We start from the raw sequence: 9,862 nt of genomic DNA, 5'->3' as shown, positions 1-9,862 counted from the left end.
CCCTCGGTCTGAATCAAGTGTTAATACACGTTTTTTTTTTTTTTTTTACGGTTACCTCCCTCTTAACATAGTGCGTATGAACTTAATCCGTTCCCCTTAAAAATAAATATTTTCAACGGAAGGAAGAGAAAGGGGTTAATTCAAGACATTTTCAGTTTGTGTGAATTATTAAAAAAAAATCTTTACGATGTCTGTTCCGCCGTCAGTGACTCCTTGACACGAATACGGTGCCTCGGAAGTTTGACGAACTGACTCCGCCTTCTCGCTAGCCATATTTGTCAAACCGCCACTTTGCATGCAACAATTGTTCTACTTGTAAGAAAAAACTTAAACGGCAAATATCATATTTTTTTACATCGCCCACACGGTAAAAAAAACCAAACGAAAGCACCGTCCAAACGCTAAGTTACGAGTACTCACCACACACACAGCCACACAGCACAATAAGTATTGCAAAGCGACTTCCGCAAACCGTATTGGTTCATAGCACGCTTGCGCAGAGTCTATAAAAGTAGACCCTCTTAGCTTGGTAAGGTACAGAAACGCTCTTGAATTCGCACAGTTAACAACGATAACAAACGAGAGACTCTTAATTTTACCAGGGCAGTTAAAATCACCTTGGTTTTTGCATTCAAGATAATCAAAGCGTCTAGAGAAGAATTATTGAATTCTATACTGCAGAGAACAACTTCGACCAACCTTTGAAGATATATTTCGCAAAGTTTTTAACATGATGCCGATACTGTATATTTGATCCGAATGACACAAAGTCGCTGAAATTTTCTCTGATACAAGCTGGATTAAAATTTTACTGACACAGTTTCGAAAGGGAAGGATATATGTCGTTGTTCTTTGAGAAACCAGAAGGAAGCAACCATAAAAGAGAGAGGAAAATCCATTTTTATTTCTGATTTTTGTAGTGACCTGGACTAAACGATAAGTTAACAGGCAAACGGAAAAGACAGATATACCGGGGGAAAGCGGAATTATATCGAAGAAACCAACAGCAGTGTGGGCAAAGAGAGTTATATAAAGATCGAATATGGAATTTCAATTTGGCAAAATATCTGTAAATTTGCTACTCGTGTGCTTTCTAGTAATGTGCACTTGTTCTGTTTTAAGGACGCATTGCTTACACGTGGACGATTTTAACCAACAATTCGATAACAGGATTAATAGCGTGCTTTCTCTCCTATTAGAATCACCAGAATTACCAATCAGGAGAACAGAATACGAACAATTAACAGAAGAAGAAGAAGATAATTTAGATAGAGAAAAAAGATTTCCAAGAGTTGTAAGTATTTTTTCTTTGGTTTGTTTTTATTATTTAAGTCGACAAATAATTTGTGTTAGATCTACATTATGTTCTTGTATGTGTTACGGCCCGCCTTGAAATCTCGGCAGTTTGGCTGGTAACGGTCAGAACGTCACAGTTTTGTGCGCGCGTTTGATACATAATAAGTTCGAGTCATATACTCATTGAGAGCTTTCGAAAACAGCTCACCGTTTACACACAAACGTTATGATTTGCTTGTTTGTGAAATGCATTTGATGCAATAATATTGCAACAATAGCAAATTTGAAATACACACAACTTAAAAGTTTGCACGTGCTAGCAGAAAGATCCGTCAAACGAGATACGTAAAAAGTTAGAAAATGGAATGTTTTTAATATAGCTTATCATTTCCAAATCAAGTTTTCAAAAAGTGAGGTCGCAACACATAAACCGTACACACGCACACACACACAACATACATAATTTGAAAGATCTTTCGCATTTATGATATTTGCTCCCGGGTCTTAATCTTCACACCTTCTATCTGCTTTATTTGTTTGACAAGATTCGCGGGGGGTTATTCCCGGCACTGTTCATATCTTTAGTTATCAGATTAGATTTGCCAATGAAGGCAAGCTTCAAGTACCATGGAATTCTGTGATACTCTTCTTATTGAGAGCATTGTGTTTTGGTTTGCTCGAGAAAGACAGAGATACGGAAAAAAGTCTGAGTGACAGAGAGAGAGAAGCGATTTCAATTAAGGGTAAAGTCCAAGTTAATGCAAATATAATCTCAAGGGTATCTCGATTCGCGCGTTACTGGTGGAACCTGCCTACTGAATCCCTGGTGCTTGCAGATCCGCTCAACAAACCCACAAAACACAGCCAAAAAATAATAATAATTAATAAAAGAGAAAAAAATAGAATCCTGCTAAGTTACAGTGCATCAGTTAGCTTCCAAGTTAAAGTAGCCTGTTTAGGGTCTTTGAAATTATTTCTATGTGAATTAAATATTTATGATTATGGGATCGCTTGGATATATATAAATTTAACCGCATGCATAACTTTTGCTCAAAACTAGGTTTACAGTGAGAGAGGGAAAAAAAAAACTGAAACAGATAGGTACGCCATGCACTCAGTAAACACGCTATATGTGTGTATCTTAACTTCGGTAATAACTATAATTGAATTGTTCCGATCGCATCAATACTTTTCAGCATTTGTAAAATTACTACAAAATTTTCCTAAAAATAAGGTCGTTTTTAGAATAAATCTAATTTAATCTAATGTGTCAGGAATTGCAACTTGTTTGTTGAAAGAATTTTGATACTATTTCAGTCATTTTCAGCCCTGATTCTAACTAGGCCTATAGTCAACCTATACACGTATAGCCTAACATACACATAATCCCGTCTGTGTACCCTATATATGTATATTGCCAAACAATTTATAAGTCTCACAATGTAGCCATCCCTTATATTGTCTGAGTTTAAAACCATAGATTGCGTGCAAAATTCCAACTGTATTACAGTTCTTCCTTTTATGATATGAAAACTTTTGACTTGTCTACTTATAAATGCCCTACTTTACTCACGCCTTACCCCAACGATACCTATTGTTCATTCTTTTAACGCATTTTAGGCTTTCGTAACCTTGTTTTTTCTTCTTCAATAACTCAGAAATATTTTCTGTGTTTTTTTTTTAAACAGCTAACGTTGAATAAGTGTTTTCCATTTGTTTACTTACCAACTTGACATATTGTTCCTCATATGAACACGCGCATGCGAGGTCTGTCATATACCTGTGTACATGTTATGTGCAATAAATTGACTTAATCTATCAACCATACATTCCCCGAAAGTAAAAGAGACACAACAATTCACGTCTATGCTGTAGAAATTATCAAACACAAACAATTCAATTAACTTCTTGTACAAAATAAAGGGGGGACGTTTAGTACAATAAGCGTTGCTGTGGTGGAGGTATAGTTTTTATTTAACATTCCATGTTCCTATAGACCCTGATACATATATATATTTAATAAATATATCGTGCGTGTATATGTATTGGATTATTGGAATGTATATTCAATTCTTAAAAGCAGCTTTAAAATTGCGTGACATTTCGGAATGTGAATGTAACACGTGTCGCGTAGTCTCCCGCTAAGAATTACGAGCGAGCCGCGACACTTTCTTACCCTTTTATATCAATCTTAAGTACAGATCACGTGAAGTTTCTCCTCACACTGGTACCCTCAACATGATTGGCGGATGAAATCTAACCTAGTGGAAATTGATAATTGCCGATGGGTTTTAGGGTTACTTATCGTTGTAGACATTTACAAAAACCACATTCAGCCTTAGACACATATATATAAGAGGGTATAATTCCAAGGGTAATCGCATCCCTAAGCGACTTGATGGTACCGGAAAGGGCGGTGCGGGGTGGGGGAGCCGGGGAGGGATAGGGAAGGGGTTGAGGGAAGGGAAGGTGTGTTTTCTCTGCATCAATCACAAACATCCATATGAGAAAAGAAATACTTGTGATTTCAATATGTATTTTGTTTTCTTTGTCTCTTTTCAGCCGTTCAATTCATGTAATAGTGACGACGATTGTGCGGATACTCACTGCTGTGCGATGAAATTTGGTGTCCAAACATGCAGGAGGCGAGCAAAACCGCAACAATCATGTCGACCAGGATCTTACGATCGTCTTGAAACCGATCAACTTTTTTCGACGTGTCCTTGTGAGAAAGAATCCCGGTGCCTGAGAATGCGAAACAACCCTAAAAAACGTGTCTGTGTTAAAACGAGAAGGTAAAACCCAGCTAGCTGCAGTCTGGTCGTGTTCAAGGAAGGGATCACGCTGACGAAGAATATAGAAAAAAAAACACAAATCGAGATGATGCCACCGTCGCCGTCGTCGTTATAGCGCCACCACATGCTCCTCCTCCTCACCCATTTCATAAAATGGACCAATATCCGTTTGTCATACTAGTGACTGGATGTGTCCAGTCCGAAGAGGCAACCCGGTTCCACGTCCGGGCTCGAGGCGGTCGCCCCCTACATAAAGCATCATCCGATTCGTCGTGTCATACGCACTTTTGCTCAGATTACCGGGTTTTCAACTCGCCAGCCAGGATATAATTTATTTACCTCAAAACAGCCAGATTTGTGCAAGCTTTAAAATCATCTGTTTTTGGTGTGATTTGGTTAAAATTTTTATTTTTATTTTCTTCGTCATCGCAAAGCAATCCCTTTGACACATAACAAAAGAGAGAGAAGAGTGATAAAGAGGGAGAAAAAATGCAATAGTTAGTACTAACATTCGATTTTAATATATATTCCAGTCGTTTAAGACGTTTACCGTAATTCAAAAAATTCAAAAGTCTGAAATAACGTTTAAGATAAATAAATATAGATACATTGAAACGGAACCCTATAGCTAACTCACACAAAAACCAAAATGGTTGTTGCTTTATTTCAATTAAAATATGTCCGTTTTGTTGCTGCAATTAATTCGAAGAAGAAAAAAAATTCTGATGTTGTTCTCTAAAAGTACTATTTAACTCGATGATGTTAATTTTAATCGTAGAGTTTCGCGTAGCCGCGTCAAAGGTTATTGTTGAAACTTATATAGACGGGATGACGTCATCATTTAATTAAAGTACCTGAGGCTTCATATATATATATATATATATATATATATATATATATATATATTTATATATATATATATATATATATATTTATATATATATATATATATATATATATATATATATATATATATATATATATATATATATATAAATTGAACTTCACAATAACGGGTTGACTTGTAGATGTCAAAGTGTTGTTTGTATTCAACAAATGTGTGCAATATAAGGTGGCTGTCGGTATGTGTAAGTTGATACCCCTAAGAGAAACTAACTTATGTCGTTTCAACGATGAATCTATACCAGGGGTTTTAAAATATTCTGTTGTTACTATCCTAATAAAATAATTAAATAATTGAATACAAAGATATATAACTTTGACAGAGAGGTGTTACATCTCCAATGGAAGTAAGACATATATTGTGCTGCAGATATTTTCTAATTAACGTATTTAAATACCATAAATTATAATTAATATGCGAAATATGCCATTTGCAATAGACAATAATGAATTGCCTCGTTTTTATCGTTCGATAGATTTCTCTACAAAAAAGAATATGTTGATTTACATAGCCAAGATATAGTCTGCTTACAAAAAAAAACAACTCCATTAAAACCTAACGCCATTGTATTGTTAATCTCTAAACGTAAGATACCGTACCTGAACTTGAACGGCACAACTGCACAAAAGGGGAATAGATACCATCTATATAGTCTAAACAAAAGAAATTGAATACAAAGTGTAAAATTAGAGAGAGAAAAAAAACTGTGGGTGCAATTATTACAATTAAGTTCAGATTCGAATAATGGCCAATTTTATTTCTTGCACGAAAAGAGATCTTATTCATTGTCCAATATAGATAACGACGTACAATGGTATAATAGAATTCAACACAGGCTAAATTGCTGATTCGTTCCGCGTTCTTTGAAGAATTGAACGGTCTTTGTATATACCAGATATGCAGAAACATGGTTAAATGGTTCTCAATCATGGTTCTCAATGCAATTCAACACTGCGAACAAAATTCACCATTTGATTAAGCAGCCTTGTAAAATGTATATGCTTTGTCGTATACAGGGGTACAATAAAGAAACACCAAGATTGCAATTATGCACAACATAGTGCTAAAGCTTACAATGTTTTATATAGGGGGGGGGGGGATTAGGGTTACACTATGAGTTATCATTGGGTTAACTTGTGAATCATAAAGCAAAATAAGTGAACAAGACCTTCATTAACCCTTCATTAAGAAACCTTTCCGTTAGCCAGTCGGCGTCAGTATACAATTATTAGCTCTCATTTGATTGATTTATTTATTACAATATTGAATTGGACTTGTATGTGAGAATAACGTAATATACAGTAAGATATACACCTATCTACCTGATTGATGACATAAGTTTTAACGCCAGTTGCATTCTTGTCAAAAAAATTAAGTTGAAAGAGACAACTTTTCCCCCAAATTTGTATTGGTTTTGTTCTCGAAGACTAACTTTCCTGGACATTTTTAGATTAATCGAGTAAGAATTTTCATTGAAAAACGTGTAACAACAACACTAACCAAAGCAGCAACAAATGCAGGAAAAAACGTCAGAAATTTTACAAACAAGAAGAAGAAAAAAGGTTGACGGGATGGGAAGGGGGGAGGGGGGGGGGGTTGTTGCGGGTGCCCCATCGATGGAGTAGGGGTACACGCTTGGCCATTTGTTTTCAGTTAGTAAATTTATCCGATAAGTACTTGACGAGTGATTAATGATTTAATTTATCAACACATTATTTATTTTGTTCACGCTGATTAAGTTATTAATGTATACTCAACCTTTGAGACGTTTGGAATATTACGCAATACCTTCTTTTATAAGGAGGAGGGTGGGGGGGGGGGCGGTGTGGTAGGTTGACGGGACGAATTGTTGTATGGACAACTGATCTGATGCAATTCTTGTACCGTATAAAAAGTTTAGTTTCATTTCGCCGTATCCAAACAGTTTACAAAACAATTTGTCGCATAATTTATTTTATTTTGTTCAGTGTGTAAGAATGGGGTTCAACATTCGCTTTTAAGATATTATTACTTTTATTATTATTATTAATATTCCAAGCTCTCGATGACAACCCAGACATGGGAGCAACCTTCTTTTTGAATTCAGTTGTGAAATATTTATTAGAAAACAAATATTTATTTAGTGGTTCTGTAAATTATTATTATTTTTTTTCCTTATTGTACTACCACAAACAACCTTGAAATAAGGAAACGAGAAACAAAGAAAGAGAAAAACATTATTTGAACGACTTTTGCTCATCATTCTCGAAGTGTCCTTCCATGGTAAACCTGCCCTCCATCCCCACCCCCAACCTTCCCCCCCCCCTCCCCGCGCCACCCATCCACCTCTTTGTCCTCGTTAGAGCGCTGTGTTGCAGCACCCTGTCCTAGCCTATATACCAGTTGCTTGTTTCAGTTCCCAGACTATACCACAACTAAGAAGAAAAAACAAAAAGATTGCAACAGGAAATATCCTCTCATTTTATTATAAACTATCAGAAATGATTATGCCGTATCATACCAATGAATACACAGTTTACCCAACACAGAAAGAGGTACGTGAAAAGTTCAGGGCTTAGGGTGAAATGAGGGCGCTATGAATCAAACAAAACAGCAGGAATGAAGAAACGGCGGGCAGATTTCTATTTGAGAGAGTTCGATTTTCAAAATCTGAGTTACTATAATCTTCCGAGGGCGGGGTGGATTGGGGGGGGGGGCGGGGGTTGGGTAGGGAGAGCCGAGGAAGTTATGACTTGTTTGCACAACTTAAACATAACAATATGTGTGGCTTGACATGAAGAGTGTACTATTACTTATTTAAGAGTACCTATACCATTGAGTGTCTATGCATATGGTGGGATCGAACTATGATCAGTTGCCCTCATCCAAACCACCCCCTTATACAGGGGCGTATCCAGGATTTTCTAACCCGGGGGGCGCGAATTACTATCTAAGCGGAGCGCCACCATCGGTTGGCGCGCAGCGTACAAGAAAATTTTTGGTTTTGATACCCCCCAGATCACCGGAAATGGCACTTCTCGGGCTTGAAAATGAGCAACCAGATGTAGACTTTTTGCCTGAGAACCAAGTATTTCCCAATAGTTTTTTTTCCATCCATAACCTTTTTGAAGATTGTCACCAGTCACAAATCATGTTCGACCCCATCGCATATCCTGTGGATCATTGCTTTTGTAGGTGATTCTACGTCGCGGCCCACAATACCCGTCAGCCCCACTTTTGAAGGTTTTAAGCCCATTATTTGTTGAGAATTTGAAAATTCCCATTTCTCGTGAATAACTCACTTGAAAACATACCCATAATGTTGCGCAAAATTTCATCTATGGCCAACCAATATAGAAAAACCTCCTTGAACCCCTAACAGACCGGTCAAAATTGCACGAGTAGAGGAAAGTATGATGAAGAATGTCGGTGAGGAAATTTTGGAAAATTCAGATTGAGTTAATTTATTGGTATTTATTGGCATGCGATGTAATAACCGATGCTTACTTATATGACATTGACATGTTGAACGCGCGCGCAGCGCGCGAAAATTTGTGGTTGTTTTTTTCGGGCAAGTTTGAGGCTGTTCATCCTGGAACGCCATTTTCATGCTCACTGATATGATGTGATATCTGCTGTTTGCTTTAGAAATTCGAGCAGGCGCGTAGCGAGGAATTTGCCAAGGGAGGAGCGAAGCCTGTAGGCAAATTATCTAAGCGTAGCTCCACCATGAGTTGGCGCGAAGCGTACAAGAAAATTTTGGCCGAAAATGCCTCCAAGATCGCTGGAAATGGCACTACCCAGGACCATTTGTTGGCGCGAAGCGTACAAGCAAATTTTGGCCGAAAATGCCTCCCAGATCGCTGGAAATGACACTTCCCAGGCCTTGTAAGTTGCATCTAAGCATTTTCTATTTTGAAATTACTAGCGATATCATAAAAAACATGCTGAAGGGGGGGGGGCGGTCGCCCCCTTCCCGAAATGCGTCATGTTCCCCGACGACACGGTCGAGTTCGAGACCAGCCACAGTTGGTTTCATAGCACAATTCTTCAATTGTTTAAGGCGTATATACACATACAAGCGTTATGATAGACCATATATAGTAAATATATAGATCATTAGTGAGAGAGGAAAAATAGAAACGTCAAAAATGGAGGGGTAGGGTGAGGCACACGCCCCTTCCGAAATCCTTGATCCGTCACTGGCTACCCTGTGTATATAGGGATCAGCGCTGTAATAATGTCTCTGTTCCTCTTTCTCTTCCCGGTGTCTTGGCGTTTTCTTGTTCTCCCTCCTTTTCTCCTTTTTCTCTCTTTCTTCTCTTTCTTTTCCCTTCCTTCCTCTCCTCCTTCTCTTTTTCCCCCCTCTTTTTTCCCTTTTCTCCTCTTTTTTTCTCTCCTCTTTTTCTTACCCGGGGGGCGCGCGCCCCCAACGCCCCCCCCCTGGATACGCGCCTGTTATACATGTCATCCCAACCCCGTACCACCGTCACTCAATATATAATAGACCTGTTTATGTATTTTTCTTTCTATGAACTCATGCTTGCGTAAAACTTGAGCAAGTGTAACGTTTAACAAGTATAGCTCTCAAATTTTCTGTTATGGCCCACCCCTAACCCCACCCCTCCCCCTAAACCCACCCACCCACACCCCCAAAGAATGGAGCACTTATACCATGATGCTTAACTGTAATTACCAACTGATCATAAGCAGAGTGCCTTCTAACGAATGTGTACATGGTGCTATCATCAATACAACCTGCATAATAATAATTTATGAGAAAATGCTCCAGCATATAAAGCAATGATTGTTATATTTCTGAAGTAAGCTTGGCTATTTTCCCTATAACGACATGGCTTAGATCATCATGATTGGTTGCACTAACCGG

The 9,862-nt window shown here is 37.9% G+C and overlaps 1 long non-coding RNA gene across 1 annotated transcript; it reads left to right on the top strand.

The window, feature by feature from the left end:
* The first annotated feature begins 457 nt into the window (after positions 1-457).
* On the top strand, positions 458-7,214 carry LOC139961599 (uncharacterized). Its single transcript, XR_011790921.1, has 2 exons — positions 458-1,294; positions 3,859-7,214. It is a non-coding gene; the product is annotated as an uncharacterized lncRNA (long non-coding RNA).
* Positions 7,215-9,862: the final 2,648 nt, after the last annotated feature.

This window comes from Apostichopus japonicus, chromosome 20 (genome assembly GCF_037975245.1).
Source record: "Apostichopus japonicus isolate 1M-3 chromosome 20, ASM3797524v1, whole genome shotgun sequence".
Taxonomy (NCBI): domain Eukaryota; kingdom Metazoa; phylum Echinodermata; class Holothuroidea; order Aspidochirotida; family Stichopodidae; genus Apostichopus; species Apostichopus japonicus.
Note: the sequence above shows the minus strand (reverse complement) of the source record. Positions and strands in the feature narration are given on the sequence as shown.